General features: G+C 40.3%; 1 protein-coding gene across 4 annotated transcripts in view; it reads right to left on the bottom strand.

The window, feature by feature from the left end:
- The window catches only part of Shld2 (shieldin complex subunit 2), a 73,372-nt gene that overhangs the window by 48,830 nt on the left and 3,628 nt on the right, over positions 1–20,914 (bottom strand). The window contains exon 1 of one of the 4 annotated variants that reach the window (XM_028789129.1): positions 9,666–9,732. The exons of the other annotated variants lie outside the window; for them this stretch is intronic. The gene's annotated coding sequence lies outside the window, so the exon portion shown is untranslated. Of the gene's footprint in view, positions 1–9,665; positions 9,733–20,914 lie in introns of those variants that run through there. 4 annotated transcript variants of the gene reach the window in all.

The following is a 20,914-nucleotide window of genomic DNA, read 5'->3' as shown; positions in this document are numbered from 1 at the left end:
AAAGAAAGAAAGAAAGAAAGAAAGAAAGAAAGAAAGAAAGAAAGAAAATTACACTAACAGCAGAAACCTTGGGTTTCAGTCCCTTGATTGTCTAGTCTATAAAGTGGGTATGATAATAGTATCCCTTTTATGAAATGTTTACAAAGCATGAATAAGATAATGGCTCTTGCACTGGACCTGGTCCAGTTCCCAGCACCCACACGGTGACTCACAACAGTCAGTGAATCCAGTTCCAACGGATTCTGGTCCCTATGGGTATTGAGCACATATGGTACAATTACATACCTGCAGACAAAATCTAGGGATCATTTCTAAAAGCTAATGTACCTATAGCACGTACTGCAATGTTGAATATAAATATCATTAATAAAGTTGTTAACTTTATTAATGTTATTTTTAGTTTTTAAACAACTACAATTGTTTCCTTATCAAAATATTCAATTATCATAGTAACATTTATCTAGTATATTCAAAGATTCAAAGCCCTGTTCATGTATCCTTACTTTTAAAAAGTATCAAGCTGGGAGGTGCTGGAGCACTCCTTTAATCCTAGCACTCAGGAGGCAGAAGCAAGCAGATCTCTGAGTTCAGGGCCAGTCTGGTCAACAGAGCAAATTACAGGACAGCCAGGGCTACACAGAGAAACCCTGTCTCAAAAAAAGGAAGAAAGATTGATTTATTAAAAAATTTTAATGAAGTGTCAAATGCAAGGCATTGTCTGTAACACCAACACTTAGAAGGCAGGAGGATCAGAAATGCAAGGTTATTCTTGGCTATATGCCAAGTTTGAGGCCAGGCTGGGCTACATGAGACCCTGTCTCAATAAAGCAAAGAACAAAAAACAAAAAATAACAACAAAAGAGAAGGGTGACCATCTAAGTTCCATATCCAAGATTTTAAAAAAGAACTTACTGAAAAGTAGTTACCTACCATACTGAAGAATGGTGTGTCTAAAGAACACTCATGTTTTATACTTTCACTTGCCACAATCAATCATTCACTCTCATTAAACAAATTAGTCACTGGAAGGGAAAACTTTGTACCAACTATACATTAACTCAGTAATGCTGAAGCAAGCACTGTTCCACTCTACCACAAATACAGTCTCCAACTTGTATACAGACTGTAGTCTCCAGGGAGACTTACAGTTCACTACAAAATTTGAGAAATAATTTTTGAAATGATAAAATAAAGCTAATGCTGTGGCAATAAACAAAGACCAATTAAGCCTATAACGTGCCTACTAAGAACCACTGGAAATTAAATAAAACCATTTAGATAACTTTCAACTACATGTTTTATGTTCTTCAAAGACAGAAGAAAAAAAAGTTCATAAATTTAAGATTACAAATTGTATCATAATTGTCTTATTTATCTTGGATTGCTTAAACACAATGTGCTGCATAGTACTTGCTTTCTATTTCGAGCTTAAAATGGTTGTTTAATGAATAATGAATGAGAATTCAGAGTTCTACTAGAACCAAGCTGTTTCTTGGGGAAATGCATGACCATTTCCATGTGAATGAACATCGGCCTTGATCTCAGCAGCAAGACCAGAGCTGAAACACCAAGAACTTCAGAGTGTATTTAAATAATCCCCACAGGAATCGTGTTTTAGTCAGATCACTTGCTATATTTAAGTATGCATAAATCATTCTGTTGAGATTTCACAATATAAAACTTAACCTCCAAACTTTCCCTGGCTTCTTTTCCTTTATCAATATGTTGAATTAGAAACAGCAATGAGGGCTGGAGAGATGGCTCAGTGGTTAAGAGCACTGACTGCTCTTCCAGAGGTCCTGAGTTCAATTCCCAGCAACCACATGGTGGCTCACAACACCTGTAATGGGATCTGATGCCATCTTCTGGTGTGTCTGAAGAGAGCAATAGTGTACTCATATACATAAAATAAATAATTCTTAAAAAAAAAAAAAAAAAAGAAAAGAAACAGCAATGAACTTGAGTCAATATTTTATTTCCTCATCTGCATTTAAGCACAGTTCCAATTAGTACAGAAGATTATCACTTGCAAACTCTACTACAGCCAAAACTGATGCCCCTGTCCCACAAAAGCTGTCGAACAGACTCATATGTAAAGGGGCTTGCTGGTAAACCTGGTGATCTGCATTCAATCCCTAAAACTCATATGGTAGAGAGAACCCAGTTCTCAAAGTTGCCCTCTGATTCCCACACATGCACTGTCTCACACACACAATAAAATGCTTTTTTAAAACATTTTTTAAAGGCCAGAAGGTGGTAGCACATGTATGCCTTTAATCCCAGAAGCAGAAGCAGTTGGTTCTAAGTCTGAGGCCAGCCTGGGCTACAGAGTGAGTTCCAGGACAGTCAGAGCTACAGAGGGACCCTGTCTAAGTAGACAGCACCGTATGACACAAAGTCATTCAATGACAACAAAAATCATCTTAGAGATAAAAATAACTCCAAAAATTACTAAAGATTACTATTTATATTACACAATTTAGTATATAATCTGTTGGTTATTCATATTGATTCTGACCTTCATATTTAAAAACTTTAAATGGCAGAGAGCTTGCCCAGCATGTGCACTATATTCAATTCCCAGCTGTGATAACAGAGAAAAAGAAAGTAAAATCTTAGAAAAACTCACCTAAAAAGGAAGTTCCGTAGTAGATATGGTAGCACATACCTATAATCCTAGCAACTAAGGCTAAAGCAAGAGAACCATAAATTTGAGGCTAGCCTGAACTAAATACTGAGACCTTTAATTTTTTTTTTTAATTTATATCACCTCAAAGCAGTGGTTCTCACCTTCCTAGCGCTGTGACTCTTTAATACAGCTCCTCATGCTGTGGTGATCCCAACCAAAAAATTAGTTTCGTTGCTACTTCGTAGTGTAATTTGCTAGTTATGAATCACAATGTAAATATGTGATATGCAAGACATCTGATATGTGACTCCTTAAAGGGTGAAAATGTCATTCAATCCCTGAAGGGGTCATGACCCACAGGTTGAGAACCACTCCTCTGAAGAAACACCTGAATGTCTATAATATTTTTTTTTTGTTTTGAAACAGGATCTTATGACACCTGGCTGGCCTGGGTTAACTCTAAGACCTTCTTTTTGTTTTTGTTTTTTTTCTTGTTTGTTTTGGTTTGTTTATACTTTTTTTCTTGCAGAATAGGGAGAAGAGTTATTTTGATAGGGTCTTCCTGTGTAGTGCTTGCTAGCAGGCCTAGTGTCCATTTGTAGCCCAGGGTGGCAGCTAATTCAATGGTAACTCTCTTGTCCAGTCTCCCTAATGCGAAATTACAAGTATGTGCCATCATACTCAACTTCCATAAGTATTATCTGTATTGATTACCCTTTCTGCTTTAAAATCTATAGTTTTATTGAAACCTATTTATTTCTTTATCATTTGCTTATATAAATTCACAGACTATATAAGCATTTGTTAACATGAAGATAAGATTATATGGCGAAAATTGATAAATGGACTTCACATCAAAATTCCAGAAAGCTCATCATGAATTCATGGCCAGCCTTGGCTAAAAACAAATCCCATGCTGGGGTTACAAAAACAGCCATTCCCTGCTTTATACATGGGTGCTGGGGTCCAAACTCAGGTCCTCTTGCTTGCACAAGCATTCTTACCCATTAATCCAAATAGTTTACAGATAGTGTAAATAATTTGCCTACAGCCCTGACACCAACACTGCAAATGGAAGTTTCAAACCAATATCTGTCAGACATACAACCATTTTTGCTAAAACACTTTGGGTAGACCAAAATAAATTACTTATTATTATCAATTTTAACAAAATTTTAATTTTAATTCTAAATGTTAAACATTTATATTCTCCCTTGAATATATAGCTTCTAAATGTTTAGAAAATGAATGGAAAATGAGATTGAAAAGAACATTCCTGATGAATGCAAAGTACTGTGTGTTTCCTATGTATATCTAGTCTCTGCTGATTACATGGCTACACAGTGATTATTGGAACAAAGTACGCAGATTTTGGTACTGCCTTCCTTATGTACAAGGAAACTTAAAAGCAGAAACTTGTCAAGCTGTCAAGATCATAGAAATTACAAGGGACAGAGTTAGAATTAGAAATAAGATTTAACAATACTCTTGCCTGAACTTCTTTGATAGCTGGGAACTATTTTTTATTTAACAACTTAAAGCTTCCTGTAGACTTTTACTATAATCACTTTTTAAATGACTGTCCATGCTCAGGTTACATTAGCAAAGTACTACCCATAAACACACAAACAGTGAAGATTCCCAACTTAAAGGGCCAGTAAATATCTTCAACAAAATAATTGAGGAAAACTTCCCTAACCTAAAGAACAAGATGCCCATAAACATACAAGAAGCCTACAGAACACCAAATAGACTAGACCAGAAAAGAAATACCTCCCGTCACATAATAATCAAAACATCAGATGCACAAAACAAAGAAAAAATACTAAAAGCAGTAAGGGAAAAAGGTCAAGTAACATACAAAGGCAGACCTATAAGAATTACACCAGACTTCTCACCAGAGACTATAAAAGCCAGAAGAGCCTGGACTGACATCATACAGACCCTAAGAGAACACAATTGCCAGCCCAGATTACTATATCCAGCAAAACTCTCAATCACTATAGATGGTGAAACCAAGATATTCCATGACAAAACCAAATTTGCACAATATCTTCCCACAAACCCAGCACTTCAAAGGATAATTGATGGAAAACGCCAACACAAGGAGAGAAACTACAACCTAGAAAAAGCAAGGAAGTAATCTTCCAACAACCCCAAAAGAAGATAACTATACAAACATAACTTTACCTCTAATAACAAAAATAACAGGAAGCCACAATCATTTTTCCTTAATATCTCTTAACATCAATGGTCTCAATTACCCAATAAAAAGACGCAGACTATCAGACTGGATACACAAACAAGACCCAGAATTTTGCTGCATACAAGAAACGCACCTCAGTGACAAAGACAGACACTACCTCAGAATAAAAGGGTGGAAAACAATTTTCCAAGCCAATGGTCCCAAGAAACAAGCTGGAATAGCCATCCTAATATCAAATAAAATTGATTTTCATCCAAAATTAATCAAAAAAGATAAGGAAGGACACTTCATACTCATCAAAGTAAAAATCTACCAAGGTGAACTCTCAATTCTGAACATCTATGCTCCAAATGCAAGGGCACCTACATACATAAAAGAAACTTTACTAAAGCTCCAAACACACATTACACCTCACACAATAATAGTGGGGGATTTCAACACCCCACTCTCAGCAATGGACAGATCATGAAACAGAAACTAAACCTAGACACTTTGACATTAACAGAAGTTATGAACCAAATCGACTTAACAGACATCTATAGAACATTTCATCCTAAAACAAAAGAATATACCTTTTTCTCAGCACCTCATGGTACCTTCTCCAAAATAGACCATATAATTGGTCACAAAACAACCCTCTACAGATACAAAAAGATTGAAATAATCCCTTGCATCTTATCAGATCACCACGGAATAAGACTGGTCTTTAAAAATGACAAAACCAATGGAAAACCCACGTGCACATGGAAACTGAACAACTCTCTACTCAATGATGACTTGGTCAAGGAAGAAATAAAGAAAGAAATTAAAGACTTTTTAGAATTCAATGAAAATGAGGACACATCATACCAAAACTTGTGGGACTCCATTAAGGCAGTGCTAAGAGGAAAACTCATAGCTCTAAGTGCCTACAAAAAGAAACTGGAAAGAGCACACACTAACAACTTGACTGCACAACTAAAAGCTCTAGAACAAAAAGAAGCAAATACACCCAGGAGGAGTAGAAGGCAGGAAATAATCAAACTCAGGGCTGAAATCAACCAAATAGAAACAGAAAAAACAATACAAAATATCAATAAAACCAGGAGCTGGTTCTTTGAAAAAATCAACAAGATAGATAAACCCTTAGCCAGATTAACCAGAGGGCACAGAGACAGTATCCAAATTAATAAAATCAGAACTGAAAAGGGAGACATAACAACAGAAACTGAAGAAATTCAAAAAATCATCAGATCCTACTACAAAGGCCTATACTCAACAAAACTGGAAAACCTGGATGAAATGGACAATTTCCTAGACAGATACCAGGTACCAAAGTTAAACCAGGAGCAGATAAACCATCTAAATAGTCCCATAACCCCTCAGGAAATAGCAGCAGTCATTAAAAGTCTCCCCACTAAAAAAAGCCCAGGACCAGATGGTTTTAGTGCTGAATTCTATCAGACCTTCAAGGAAGACCTAATACCAATTCTCTTCAAACTATTCAACAAAATAGAGACAGAAGGAACACTACCCAATTCGTTCTATGAAGCTACAATTACACTCATACCCAAACCCCACAAGGACCTGACAAAGAAAGAGAACTTTAGACCAATCTCCCTTATGAACATCGATGCAAAAATACTCAATAAAATTCTAGCAAACCGAATCCAAGAACACATCAAAACAATCACCCATCATGATCAAGTAGGTTTTATCCCAGGAATGCAGGGATGGTTCAATATTCGGAAAACCATCAATGTAATCCACTATATAAACAAGCTTAAAGAAAAAAACCACATGATCATCTCACTAGATGCTGAGAAAGCATTTGACAAAATTCAGCATCCCTTCATGATAAAAGTCTTGGAAAGATCAGAAATTCAAGGCCCCTACCTAAACATAGTAAAAGCAATTTACAGCAAACCAGTACCCAACATCAAGCTAAATGGAGAGAAACTTGAAGCAATGCCACTACGATCAGGGACTAGACAAGGCTGCCCACTCTCCCGCTACCTATTCAATATAGTACTGGAAGTCCTAGCCAGAGCAATTAGACAACAAAAAGAAGTCAAAGGGATACAAATAGGAAAGGAAGAAGTCAAAATATCGCTATTTGCAGATGATATGATAGTATACTTAAGAGACCCCCAAACTTCCACCAGAGAACTCCTAAACCTGATAAACAACTTCAGCAAAGTGGCTGGTTATAAAATCAACTCAAACAAATCAGTAGCCTTCCTCTACATGAAAGATAAACAGACTGAAAAAGAAATTAGGGAAATGACACCTTTCACAATAGTTGCAAATAATATAAAATACCTTGGTGTGAATCTAACCAAGCAAGTGAAAGACCTGTATGACAAGAACTTCAAGTCTCTGAAGAAAGAAATTGAAGAAGATCTCAGAAGATGGAAAGATCTCCCATGCTCATGGATTGGCAGGATTAATATAATAAAAATGGCCATCTTGCCAAAAGCAATCTACAGATTCAATGCAATCCCCATTAAAATCCCAACTCAATTCTTCACAGAGTTTGAAAAGGAAATTCTCAAATTCATATAGAATAACAAAAAACCCAGGATAGCGAAAACTATTCTCAACAATAAAAGAACTTCTGGAGGAATCACCATCCCTGACCTCAAGCTGTACTACAAAGCAATAGTGATAAAAACTACCTGGTATTGGTACAGAGACAGGCAGGAAGATCAATGGAATAAAATTGAAGACCCAGAAATGAACCCACACTCTTATGGTCACTTGATCTTTGACAAAGGAGCTAAAACTGTCCAGTGGAAAAAGGACAGCATTTTCAACAAATGGTGCTGGTTCAACTGGAGGACAACATGTAGAAGAATGAAAATTGATCCATTCTTATCCCCTTGTACAAAGCTCAAGTCTAAGTGGATAAAGGACCTCCACATAAAACCAAATACACTGAAACTAATAGAAAAGAAGGTGGGGAAGAGCCTTGAATACTTGGGCACAGGGGAAAAGTTCCTGAACAGAACTCCAATGGCATATGCTCTAAGATCCAGAATTGACAAATGGGACTTCATAAAATTGCAAAGTTTCTGTAAGGCAAAGGACACTGTCAATAGGACAAAATGACAGCCAACAAATTGGGAAAAGATCTTTACCAATCCTTCATCTGATAGAGGGCTAATATCCAATATATACAAAGAACTCAAGAAATTAGACTTCAGACAACCAAATTACCCTATTAAAAAATGGGGTATAGAGCTTAACAAAGAATTTTCAACGGAAGAAACTCGAATGGCTGAGAAGCACCTAAAGAAATGTTCAGCATCCTTAGTCGTCAGGGAAATGCAAATCAAAACAACCCTGAGATTCCATCTCACACCAGTCAGAATGGCTAAGATTAAAAACTCAGGTGATAGTAGATGCTGGCGAGGGTGTGGAGAAAGAGAAACACTCCTCCATTGTTGGTGGGACTGCAAGATGGTGCAACCACTTTGGAAATCAGTCTGGCGGTTCCTCAGAAAATTGGACATAGCATTACCTGAGGATCCAGCTATACCACTCCTAGGCATATACCCAGAAGATGCTCGAACATATAACAAGGACATATGCTCAACTATGTTCATAGCAGCCTTATTTATAATAGCCAGGAGCTGGAAAGAACCCAGATGTCCTTCAACTGAGGAATGGATTCAAAAAATGTGGTATATTTACACAATGGAGTATTACTCAGCTATTAAAAACAATGAATTCGAGAGGTTCCTAGGTAAATGGATGGAACTAGAAATTATCATCCTGAGTGAGGTAAGCCAATCACAAAAGAACACACATGGTATTCACTGATTATTGGATATTAGCCCAGAACCTTGAAATGCCCAAGATGCAACTCACAGGCCACATGAAGCCCATAAAGAAGGAAGACCAAGTTGGGGTGATTCGGTCCTTCTTAGAAGGAGCAACAAAATACTCAAGGGAGCAAATATGGAGACAAAGTGAGGGACAGAAACTGAAGGAGGGGCCGTCTCAAGACCACTCCACCTGAGTATCTATCCCATGTGCAATCACCAAAGGTAGATGCTGATGTGGAAGTCAGGAAGTGCATGCTGATAAGAGCCTGATATGGATATCTCCTCAGAGGTCTTCAAGAGTCTGACATACTCAGAGGCAGATGTTCACAACTAGCCATTGAACTGATCATGGGGTTCTCAATAGAGGAGTTAGAGTGAAGACTGAAGGAGAGCTGAAAGGATTTGCGGCACCATGAGGAGAGCAACAATATCAACCAACCACAGCTCCCAGGGTCTAAACCACCAGCCTGGAAGCACTTAGGGAGGGATCCAGCGCTTCAGTTGAATATGTAAGAGTGGAGGGCCCTGCTGGGCATAGGTGGAAGAAGAGAACCTTGACCTCATGAAGGCTGGATGCCCCAGGGGGTGGGAATTTTGAGGGTGGGGAGGTGGGAGTGGGGGGGTGTAGATAGAGGTTACATCCACAGAGAAGAAGGAGGAGGGGTGAGGGGATTGGGGGTTCCTGGGTGGGTGGGGGATGGGGTAAGGGGACAACATAGGAAATGTAAATAAAACATCCAATAAAAATTTAAAAAAAAAAAAAAAAAAACCACAAACAGCAAACAAGAACCCATGGTGCATCATCTTAGATGCATGACTTAGATGCATGACTAACAGGTAAGACCATTTTAGGAAAAATACTTCACATGTTCTAGAGGATGATTTAAGCCATAAATCAAAGCTTCTGAAGATATGTCAGGTTATAAACAGCAATGGTGAAATTTCAAAGACCAGCAGCAGTCAGCAGCAGAACTAACTGAGTATCACTAATAGGTGAGCTAGTAAGTAGGTCTGCACTTACCCAGTACGTTCTGCTTCTTATGTCAGCTGGAAAGCTGGAAGGAAACTGGCTTCAACTCCCATACAACCTGCAGTTGCCATGACAATATCACTTGGAGAAGTGTAGCTGATGTCAGCATAAAACTGAGAAAGTTCACATCTAAAACTAACTTAGCACCGTCCAACTGTTCCATGATTCATTCATGTAATCAAATGGAGAGCATTTCCTGAGGGCAACGGGGAGGATAATAAGGACTGAGAACCTTTAACATGTTAGACAATACGTGGATTTCCTAAGTCCTTTTTTTTTTCCCATTAAAAACATTTTTCTTTTTTGAGACAGGGTCTCTCTCTGTATAATCTTGCTAACCCAGAAGTCAGTATATAAAACTAGGCTAGCCTTGAATCCACAGAGGTCTTTCTCCCGAGTACTGGTATTAAAGGCTTGTGCTACCATAACTGGCCTAAGACAATTGTTAAAACAACCCCTGAATTCCAACAGCCTCTCTGTTGCTCCTTGTTCAACTTTTTCTAAATGACATTTACTTACTTACTTTTGGAGGGAGATGGGAGGAGCGGGTGCAAGAATGAGACAGTATGCAGGCGACAGCTCCCCTGGGTCATCATGTGGGTCCCATGGATCACAGCCAGGTTGTTGGTATACTTGGTGGTAAGTACACACCTTTACCCACTGAGCCATCTTTCTGGAGTGGTTTTTTAATTTTTTAATTACATGTTGTGTGTGTATGGGCCCTACAGTACACATGTGGACATGAGAGGACAACTTTGGGGAGTCATGTCTCCCTCCACCATACAGGTCCTGGGGATCAAACCAGGTCTCCAGGCTTAGCAGCACAGTCTTTACTTGCTAAGCCATTCTGCTGTCCTCTTACTTGACTCATACAGCCACTCTTCAAGATATTATTTTAGACAAAGAAGTAAGTTTTGAGAATGCAGTAAGTCTAAGATTACAGAGCTAATAAAAAAGCTTCAAACTCAGATGCAAATTACTAAATGGGTATTATTTTCTTAACCTGCCCTAAATTAAAGAAAAATAACAAAGAAGATGAACTGGATCATCTCAAGGATCCCTAAACATGAAAAGTTTATGATTGATATAATTTTAGAACAGAGAGGGCAAAGTGAAACACCAATTTGGATTAAAAATTCTTTTAGGGACTGGAAAGATGGATCAACAGATAAAGTACTTACTAATCTTGTACAGGACCCAGGTTTGCTTCCCAGAACCTTCCCAGCACCCACAAAATGTAACTCCAGTTCACATAGTACACATACACACATATATGCATGCAGGCAAGCACCATACCCATAAAATAAAAATAAATAAATCTTTTTGTTTTAGTATTAAAAGATCCTGGGAAGTAAAAATGTGATCCATACCCATAATCGAAACATCTGAAAGGCTATAGTAAAATGTGAGTTTGAGGCTAGCCTAGCCTATGCAGTAAGATCTTGTCTCCAAAAAATTCCCAAAAAGCAGGCACTAAGGATGTAACGGAGACTGCTTGTGTGCGTAGCTGCACAGGTCTCTGAACTCAGTCACCAAGACCACATAAAGTGGGCACAGCAGCACTGGCCAGCAACTGACTACTGAGTGAAAGCAGGAGGACCAGAACATCAAGGTCAACCATGAATCAGAGAAAATTCCAGCCCTGCCTGGAATACACCTTGTCTCAAATACAAAGACAACACAATTTAGGAGGAAAGTCATGGTGAATAAGAATACAAAATAGGTACAATTAGAAAAAGTAACAAGTAAATACAGGATTTAACACCACAAATAGAAAACCGAGTGAGAAACCCAATTCTAAAGTCTAATGATACAATGTATAAAGATGCCATGATGAAACTCATTACTTTGACTGCTAACTTCAAAACCAAGTTCTACCTCAAAACATTGTTATTTAAAAGACTGCAATCACTGCTGTAGATTGACTCAGGCAGCATTCCTGGAATCCATTCAGGGCCAACTGACTTTTGAGTAAGTTTTGAAAAATAATGATGTCTATATCCAAACAAGTTTGAGAAACAGAGGATTTAATATTAAAGCTGTTCACTCACTGTGAACAGGAAACTGGCCTTGAGAAGCCTCTGGAACTGATTGTCCAGTTACCCTGAGTTTCAGTTCCAGTTCAGACTAACCTTGTGAGTGTAAGGTTGCTGTAGGATCAGGAGGAACAAACTTGTGGCCTAAGACAGACTCTTAAAATAATCTTGGTAAGATTATTTGTAATACCAATTCCCAGCACCTTCACCAATATGGAAGAAAACTGATATTCATTGTGAATTGCTGATGGGGGTGGAGGTAGAGTGCAGGAATATATATACAATTTCCCAAACTAATTTGATAATGGAATCTTTTTCTTTTTTTTTTTTTTTTTTTTTTTTGGTTTTTCGAGACAGGGTCTCTCTGTGTAGTCCTGGAACTCACTCTGTAGACCAGGCTGGCCTCGAACTCAGAAATCCACCTGCCTCTGCCTCCCAAGTGCTGGGATTAAAGGCGTGCGCCACCACTGCCCGGCTGGAATCTTTTTCATAGGACAATCCTCAAGAAAACTAGTTAACGTCTTTTAAAATAAATAAATGCACCTAGAAGGCTGACAGCAGAGGTAGGGACTACAAGCAATATGTAAGAACAAAGAGCATCCAGACTTTCAACACATAAGGGAGATAGTATTTATACTGTATTCACAGCATCACTGAAAAAGTAGAGTGCTTAGGGGCTGATTGGAAAGTCAGACTGTTTCCCTATAGGGGAGACAAGAGGTTGTTTAAAGGAGACAAAAGCAGACAAGCAAGTTTCTGAGCTATTTTTAAAAGTCAATTATTTTACCAATAGACAATTATGTTATTATTATTTACAGGGTATGCTGTGATGTTTTGATCTGTGCATACATTATAAAAAGTCTTAATAAAGATGATTAATAAATCTATCATTCAAAAAATATGTACTGAATATATTGCACTTCAGGCTACACTAGAGTTTAACTGACTTAAATACTGCTGCATTAGCATAAAAACTTCATTTTTGGAAAAACTTAATGAATCAGGGCTGGCTATGGGACTCTGGTAGAGTTCTTGCTTAGCAGCATGCTTGAAACCCTGGGTTCCATCCTCAGCACCACATTAAGAAATGTGTAATAGTACCTGTACCCCAGCACTGGGGAAGTAGAGGCAGAAAGTTCAGAAATTCAAGGTCATCCTGTTATATGGCAAGCCTGAGTTATTTGTGACCTTGTCTCAAAAAAGAAAACTGGAAGGTAGGAAGAGGAGTGGTAGATAGTTGGGAGAGTAAAAGCACTTGGAATGCAAACGGCCCAACCTGACTTCAATCCCTGGATCCCACAGAGAAAGGAGAGAATGGACTCCCCCCAACTGTCACCTTCTGGACTTCCAAAGGCACACCTTAGCTTGCACATTACTACACATATATGAGCACAGACAAAAATTAAAAAGCAACTCATGAAATGTGATAGTCCCCGCTATTCCTACTAGGACTTGGGGCTTCTTTATATCCTTTCTTAATGGGGTATCAGACTTGGCTAAGACCCAAAGAGTCACTGTTTTTTCACTCTTACTAGGACTGAGGGTTATCTCTATCCACACATCTCAGACATGAGATCTCTGAAGCCAAAAAACCAAATGAGCACCACCTGCTGCCATATAATCTTTCTCACCACTCCGAGCTGAGCTTTGCCAAGAATAAAACAGCTTTATAATAGGGAGCTTTATGGCACACTAAACAAAAGGCAAAGAATGCTAGGCTAGGAACAGTGACATTTATATAGTTTTACAAAAACCAGCATCTCAGTCTGTCAGCCTAAACACATTTTCCACTAAATTAACTGACAGGGTGACATCTAAGAGGATTGTGTTTTTCATCATATTTGCAATCCTCCAAAAATAACTCTCAACAATTAATTCCCTTTCCTGTTGTGATCCTGTGTAGTTCCTGTTTTATACACTCCTTCTCCTCTTCCCTTCACACAATCTCCCAAGCTATATACCTTCTGACAGCCCTTTATACTGTTCAACTGTAAACAAGTATTCTGACTTCTGAACTAACTTCATTCACTAACATGGCAAACTTTGTCTAAACTAAGTCTAAGCACAAACCACTCTCCCATTCAAATATGCAGCCCACAGAAAGCATTAAATGTTGACCACCCATTCATTACCCTCAAACAAAAGATATTTTCCTAAGGCTTATGTCATCTGTTTTTACCTTGAAACGTGTTTCTATTACCTACTGACCTGTTCACTCTATTTGGGAAAGACTTCACAACCTGGTTCAGAGTCTCCTCACTCCCTGGCTCTGCCGCCGACTCCTCTAACAACCTAGTTTTACAGTCCGCTTATCTCGATGCTAAGAACCTTCACTTTGCCTCCATTTTAGAAATCCTAGCCAGATCTGTCATAACAGCAACTGTACTTCCAACTCTTGAATTACAACACACAGTATCTTCTGGTTTTATTTATTCTCTATCAGCCTAATTTCAAAGCCTATCACTTTAAAAATTTACTGCTGTACTCTCTTGCCACATTATCCTTGTGTCACACTAGGCCATAAAGTTTGTACCAAGACCAGCTGAATAGTTTAACTTGCCTTCTCAGATAAAACTCACTCATGTAACTAAACATACTAGAACTTCGGAAAATGCACTGTCCCAATTCTCCTAGATATTCTCATTCTACTTGCCTGCTTGTTGTCTCCAAAGACTTCTCAAAACTCTCCCTTTCTTCTCAATGTCTTAGATATACTCAGACTGTCCTTTCTATAACCTCAGTTACTGGCATCCCAAACTCGACTGGGAAAAGGTTCATTAAAAAGGCTGAGATGTAGCTTAGCAGCGGAGTATTTGCCTAGCATGCTCAAGGCCCTAGGTTCAGTCCCAACCACCACCATGAGTCAGTCTGTCTCTCCCTCTCCCCTCTCCCCTCTCCCCTCTCCCCTCTCCCCTCTCCCCTCTCCCTCTCACCTCAGATCTGTCTTTCTAGTCAACCTTTAGGTTCAGACACCCACAGGACCTTTTGTTTGCTCTGCTAACCTTATTTACATTACCTAGTCCTGAAGATAACAAAATTTACATCTCTAAGTTACACTTCCTGAATCTAGTATCTGAGAAAGGACCTTGATGCATAGGACCATCCCTGCTGGGTCAAATTCCTAAATCAGACTCTTTAGCTCCTATGCTCTCCAAAGTGGCCCTTCCAAGACTCCTGGGGTACCAGCTCCCCGGCCCCAGTCCTTATATACCTCCTGTACCGCATCTCAATTACAATAATCTCTCCCTCTCCAATAGTCACTTTTAGAAGCACAAATTGCTAATGTCTACCATTTTCAAAGCAAACCTCCCTTTTGACCCCCTTAAAACTCCCTGTAAACTGCCTACCTTCAAGTTTTTGTTTTCTTTTTTTTGTTTTGTTTTTGGTTTGTTTTTGTTTTTGTTTTTTTGGGTTGGTTTTTTTTTTTCCGAGACAGGGTTTCTCTATGTATCCCTGGCTGTCCTGGAACTCACTCTGTAGACCAGGCTGGCCTTGAACTCAGAAATCCGCCTGCCTCTGCCTCCCAAGTGCTGGGATTAAAGGCGTGTGCCACCACCTCCGGCGTGTTTTTGTTTTCCTTTAAATCAAATTTGTTAAAAGCTGGTTTGGTCCATTGTCTACTTCTGCATATTTAATTCACTCTTTAAACTTGAATTCTGTTCTCACTGCACTAAAACCACTCTCACCACAGTCACTACTGCTGCTCCTGAAGCTACATCCTTATTGACAAGGTTGTGGTGAAGCCGGAATCCAAGCCAGGACCCTGCACAAGAACCAAACACCTTACTGTGCCCTTCCCCCAGCCTTGAGCAGGCCTGAGAGAGGAGACCTTATTTACCACAATAGAACAAACAATAGGACTCCAGAGGCATTGCCTGCCTTGGCGCCTCCTTGGCAGTCTGTAGCCTGGTACACAAGCTGAGAAGAATAGACTGCCTGTTGAGCTTGTATTGACATCTCCCGCCCCGCAATTAAGTATGGATTCCCCTCACCCCCAGCAGGTTGGAGTCCTCTCACCTTCAGCAGGATGGTTTCCACCCCCAGCCGGCTGAAGCAAGAAGGAACTCTGGGGGGTGGGGGTGGGTTATCCCCTTTAAATTAGAAGCTGAACATTAAAGCATTGAGCCTCTATCAGAAACCTTTGTCCTGGCTTCATCTCTTCCTGCCCTCCGGTCCTTTCTTCCATTCCCAGCCTCTCTTTCAGGTGAACCCGGTCGACTGTGGCCGCTGGCCCCCAACACCTTACTATTGAGCTTTATCCCCAGCCCGGCACATTCTTTTCTTTTACATACATACATACATACATACAGGCACGCACAAACGCACGCAGATGCACAGGCAAGAGGAAAGGAAGAGGGCATCAGATCCCCTGGAGCTGGAGTTAAGATCCTCCTGATGATCCGGGCGGTGGTGGCGCACGCCTTTAATCCCAGAACTTGGGAGGCAGAGGCAGGCGGATTTCTGAGTTCGAGGCCAGCCTGGTCTACAGAGTGAGTTCCAGGACAGCCTGGGCTATACAGAGAAACCCTGTCTCGAAAAACAAAACAAAAAAGACCCTCCTGATGACACAGGTGCTGAGGACCGAATTCAGGTCATCTGGCACAAAGGCACTCCCCCTGATCCATTCTATAATCCCTAGTGCATCCTGACAGAACTGACATAATCCATTGTCCAAACTTGTGCATGTGCATGTGGGATCTTTCATGACTAACCTAGGAACTACTCTGTTTCTACACTCAACCTCTAAATTTTCTTGTCATTCTTTTAAATATCACTTACATTTACTGCTGTGGCTCAGGTCTGTCAGGAGCTCATTTCATTGACACTGCTCCCATTTAGCGACTTCATTTGGATACCTTAACAAATATCTCAACTTCAGAATGTCCTGCAGACTACCATTTATCTTCAAAGCCAGAACTTTAGAGTCACACACACTAACTTCCCTTCACCTTTCATATCCAACCTCTTCCAACTGTGCTTTCACTGTGGAACAACCTGGACAGTACCAGGGTCACCAGGTCTCTTCAATCCAGTCTCCATGGAACAGAAAAACAGATCTTTAAAAATACAAACTCGATCACTCACTAGCTTTGTTTGATCCAGTTTTAGTCGGGATTTTTGCTATGTAGCCTGGGCTGGCCTTGAAGTCACACAGTTCTGTCTCTGCTTCCCCAGTGCTAGGATTATAGGTGAACACAGCATCTGTCAACATTACTCAGTATTTAAAAATGTTAAATTAGTATGTTTCACACACAAAGGGAAAGAATTCATTTATTTTGAGGCGCTGGAGATCAAACCCAGTGCCAATACTAAGCCTGTATAAGAAGGCAAGTTGGCCAAGCATTGTGGCACTTGCCTTTAATCCCAGCACTCTAGAGGCAGAGGTAAGTAAACCTCTGTGAGTTTCAGGTCAGCCTGGTATACACAGCCAGGGCCACAAAGAGACCCTGTCTCAAAATTCCAAAGCAAAAAAGAAAAGAAAGAAAACTGAGCAAACCACTAAGAGCAAGACAGTAAGTAACATTCTTCCATGGGCTCTGCTGAAGTTTCAACCTTGGTTTCCCTCTCTGATGGAGATCAGGATATGTAAGTCAAATAAAGCCTTTCCTCCCATTTATCTTGATTTTTATCACAGAAAGATAAAGCAGAGTAGAAAAGTTACTTGAAAGTAATTACTGCTTGGGGAGTAACCTAAACCTGCAGCCAAGGCATAGACATGTAACTTAGACCTAGCTATGAGGGCCTAAGAGAACTGAAGAGGAATGGTAGCCTTTGGGAAGGATTATCTATACTAATAAAGGGGCAGGAATTGCTGTTCTGCCTTAGAACTCAGCTGTGCCTGCATGTGACCCCTGGAACTAAGATAGCCATCTTATCACCATTAGGAAGAATATGACTAGTTATCTGAATATAAAAAAAGAAGAGGACTTCAGTATCTGACCGTATCACTGACCTTCTGTACTTACAGTGAGAAAGTTCTGTCTCTAGGCTTGATAGGCAACAGTTATCTTAGTTTTATGGCTTGAGCTTAAGTCCTGTTTATTTGGATAGTCGAAAGCAGCCTAACTAATCCATTAGCAAGTATCTCTTCCCTCTGTCTAATCCAGTTCTAAAAGTCAGAGCCCTGCTTACCCACCGACTCAGTACGTCAGTGTCACTCATCTGTATCTTTCCTGCCTTTTGAAAACTCTAATTGCTCCCAAGTGCAATTACATTCATGTCTATAACTCCAAGTAAAATTCTGTTTCTACCATAAGTCTTTCATGATTAAAGGAAAAGTACTTTTTCCTGTTCTAGTATATAGGCCCTACCTTTCAACTTAGCTTTATTGCTATTCAAATGCCAACACAATATTAAATTGACCTAAATTTTTATTAAAATATTTTTCCTGTTTCCTCAGCTTCCACAGCATCCTGTTTATCTCCCTCTGCTAGCAGCTGTTTCCTTCACCATCCATGCTCTCCTGCCATCTCCCCCACTCTACCCCTCAACTTAAATAATGCAAACTCCTCCTTAGGTGCTGCAGCTTTCCCTCCTGGGATCCAGAGCTAGGTTCTGGATGATCCCACTCCTGTTCCTGACATCCCTGCCCAGAGGCTTGGGCTCTCAGCAGTCAGTTGGTCTCTTGATCCCAGGACATGATGAACTGTTCTTACTGAAGGAGTCCATGTTCTCCCTTTTCTACTCTTCCAGTGGGCGGCAGCCAACAGCACTGGTCGCGCCTAGCAAGCTCTGCTACCTTGTAGTTTAAACTAATCTGCTCCCACCTGCTCACTCCAGATCTCAGTGATGAAGATACCCAGTTTTAAGTGTTGGAGCTCTGAGGGGAAAGGTATCCTACCAATCAGGAGCCAAGGAATACCACAAAGTCACACCACAAATCTCACACGACAGATTTATTAGAAAAACACAGGAGGGTGGTTGCCCCTGCTGGGGAGAGAAGCACTCTTAAACTATTTTTACTATGTTTATTTATTGTGACCTAGCATTTTTAAAGGTTTTTTTTTTTTCAAGACAGAGTTCCTCTGTGTAGCCCTGGCTGTCCTGGAACTTTCTCTCTGTAGACGAGGCTGGCCTCAAACTCAGAGAGCTGCCTGTGCTCTGCCTCCAGAGTGCTGGGGTCAAAGGCATGTGTCCTATCACTACCATCTGGCTTATTTCTTTTTAAGTGTGTGTGTGTATGTGTATGTGTGTGTGTGTGTCCACATGAGTTACACTACACCATGTGAAGGCTACAGGTAGAGCCCAAAATTGGCACTGGATCCCTAGGAACTGTATTACAGATGTTTGTGGGCTACCATGTGGGTGCTGGGAACCAACCCCAGGTCATGTGTAAGAGCAGCACATACTCTTAAGCTCTGAGCCTTCTCTCCAGCCTCTTGACCTAACAAGTACACAATGCTAAAAACATGGTACTCCCCAGCTTACAGGATAGCTCGAACTGACATGTCTCCTGACTCAGCCTCTCAAGTGATAAAATGACAAGCATGTGACAACATGTTTGTCTCAGTTCTATTTACTGATTCATCCTCTGTAAAAGCAAATCTTGCTGGATGTGGTGGCACATGCTTATAAAACCCAACATTTGGAGACTGAAGCAGGAGAATCTCAAATCAAGGCTAGCTGGCACAAACTATTTTTAAAATGACTTTCTTGTTTTGTTTTCTGGGGGGTTTTTTTGTTTGTTTGTTTTTTCGAGACAGGGTTTCTCTGTGTAGCCCTAGCTGTCCTGGAACTCTGTAGACCAGGCTGGCCTCGAACTCAGAAATCCGCCTGTGGCTGCCTCCGGAATGCTGGGATTAAAGGCGTGTGCCACCACTGTCCAGCTTAAAATGACTTTCTAAACATCACTGACGTTTGTATCAAATCACCATATTCCTCCTTTTCATAGGTTTTCACTAATACACCAGGAAGAAAACAGAGAGGAAAGGCAGGAGATTGCTGGTATTAGGTCTCAGAAATGGTGAGAGATTAACTGAGGTGGCTACAACACCAAAGCAAGCACTGGCCAGCTCCCTCACTCAGTCCCAGTGGCTCCTCCCAGCTCGCCCAGCAACCCTCAGTCCCTATAGCTCCTCCTAGTGCTTCTCATTCTGCCCCCCACAATAAATCTCTCCCTCCTGGAGGTTTCGCTTCTGCTTCCCTTCCCCCAGCCAGATCCCTATATAATCCAGCCAGGCCACTCTTGGCTTCTCTCTAGCTCTCTCCCCTCTCTGGTCCAGTTTAGTGCGCCAGCATGTTCAGGACTCTTCCCTCGGCTCTGTCCCCCTTACATCTACAACAGAACTCTCTATGCTTTAGTAGTCACGGTCGCCTTTCCTTTTATTTTCTCATTCAGGAAGGAAGGCAAAGAGCACTGATGGGGGGGGGCAGGGAGGAATATGCATCAGATTACTGAAATACAATAAAGCTTTAAAAATTTAGCTGTAGCTGGGCAGTGGTGGCGCACGCCTTTAATCCCAGCACTTGGGAGGCAGAGGCAGGCGGATTTCTGAGTTCAAGGGCAGCCTGGTCTACAGTGTGAGTTCCAGGACAGCCAGGGCTATACAGAGAAACCCTGTCTCGAGAAAAAAAAAAAAAGAACCTACTCCTGAAACCTGTCCTCTGACCTCTACAAATGTGCTACAACAGCACACCCTGCTACATACAAAAATAAAAAATAATTAAAAGAATGGGCACATGGATAAATAAAATGAAGATATAAAAACATGTTTAGTCAGTTTTATTTTCCAGACAATAAGTTAAGACATATTAAGTATATATACCATACATATATATAATATATCATATTATATACACACATGAAGGCAAGATAACACTTAGAAAGGAAGAAACACTTGCAAACACATATCTAACAAAGGACTTACAGTCAGAATATCAAAAGAATTCTCATAATTCATTGATGAAAGGGAACTGAGTGAGGTGGAACACGCCTGTAATACCGACAGTTGGAAGGAAGGGGCAAGAGGTCAGGAGTACAAGTCATCCTCAGCTACAAAGGGAGTTTGTGGCCAGACTATGCTACATGAGACCCTGCCACAAAAATAATAATAATGATAATGATAATTAACAAATAAAAGGACAATCCAGGCATCAAGGCTCACGCTATAAGCTCAGTACTTAAAAGGTAAGACTGCTTACGACTGGGCTACATAGTAAGTTAGTGGATAAAACTAAGCCATAAAATAAGACAAAAAAGAAAAG

The sequence above is a fragment of the Grammomys surdaster genome, unplaced genomic scaffold (genome assembly GCF_004785775.1).
Source record: "Grammomys surdaster isolate TR1022 unplaced genomic scaffold, NIH_TR_1.0 125789, whole genome shotgun sequence".
Taxonomy (NCBI): Eukaryota; Metazoa; Chordata; class Mammalia; order Rodentia; family Muridae; genus Grammomys; species Grammomys surdaster.
Note: the sequence above shows the minus strand (reverse complement) of the source record. Positions and strands in the feature narration are given on the sequence as shown.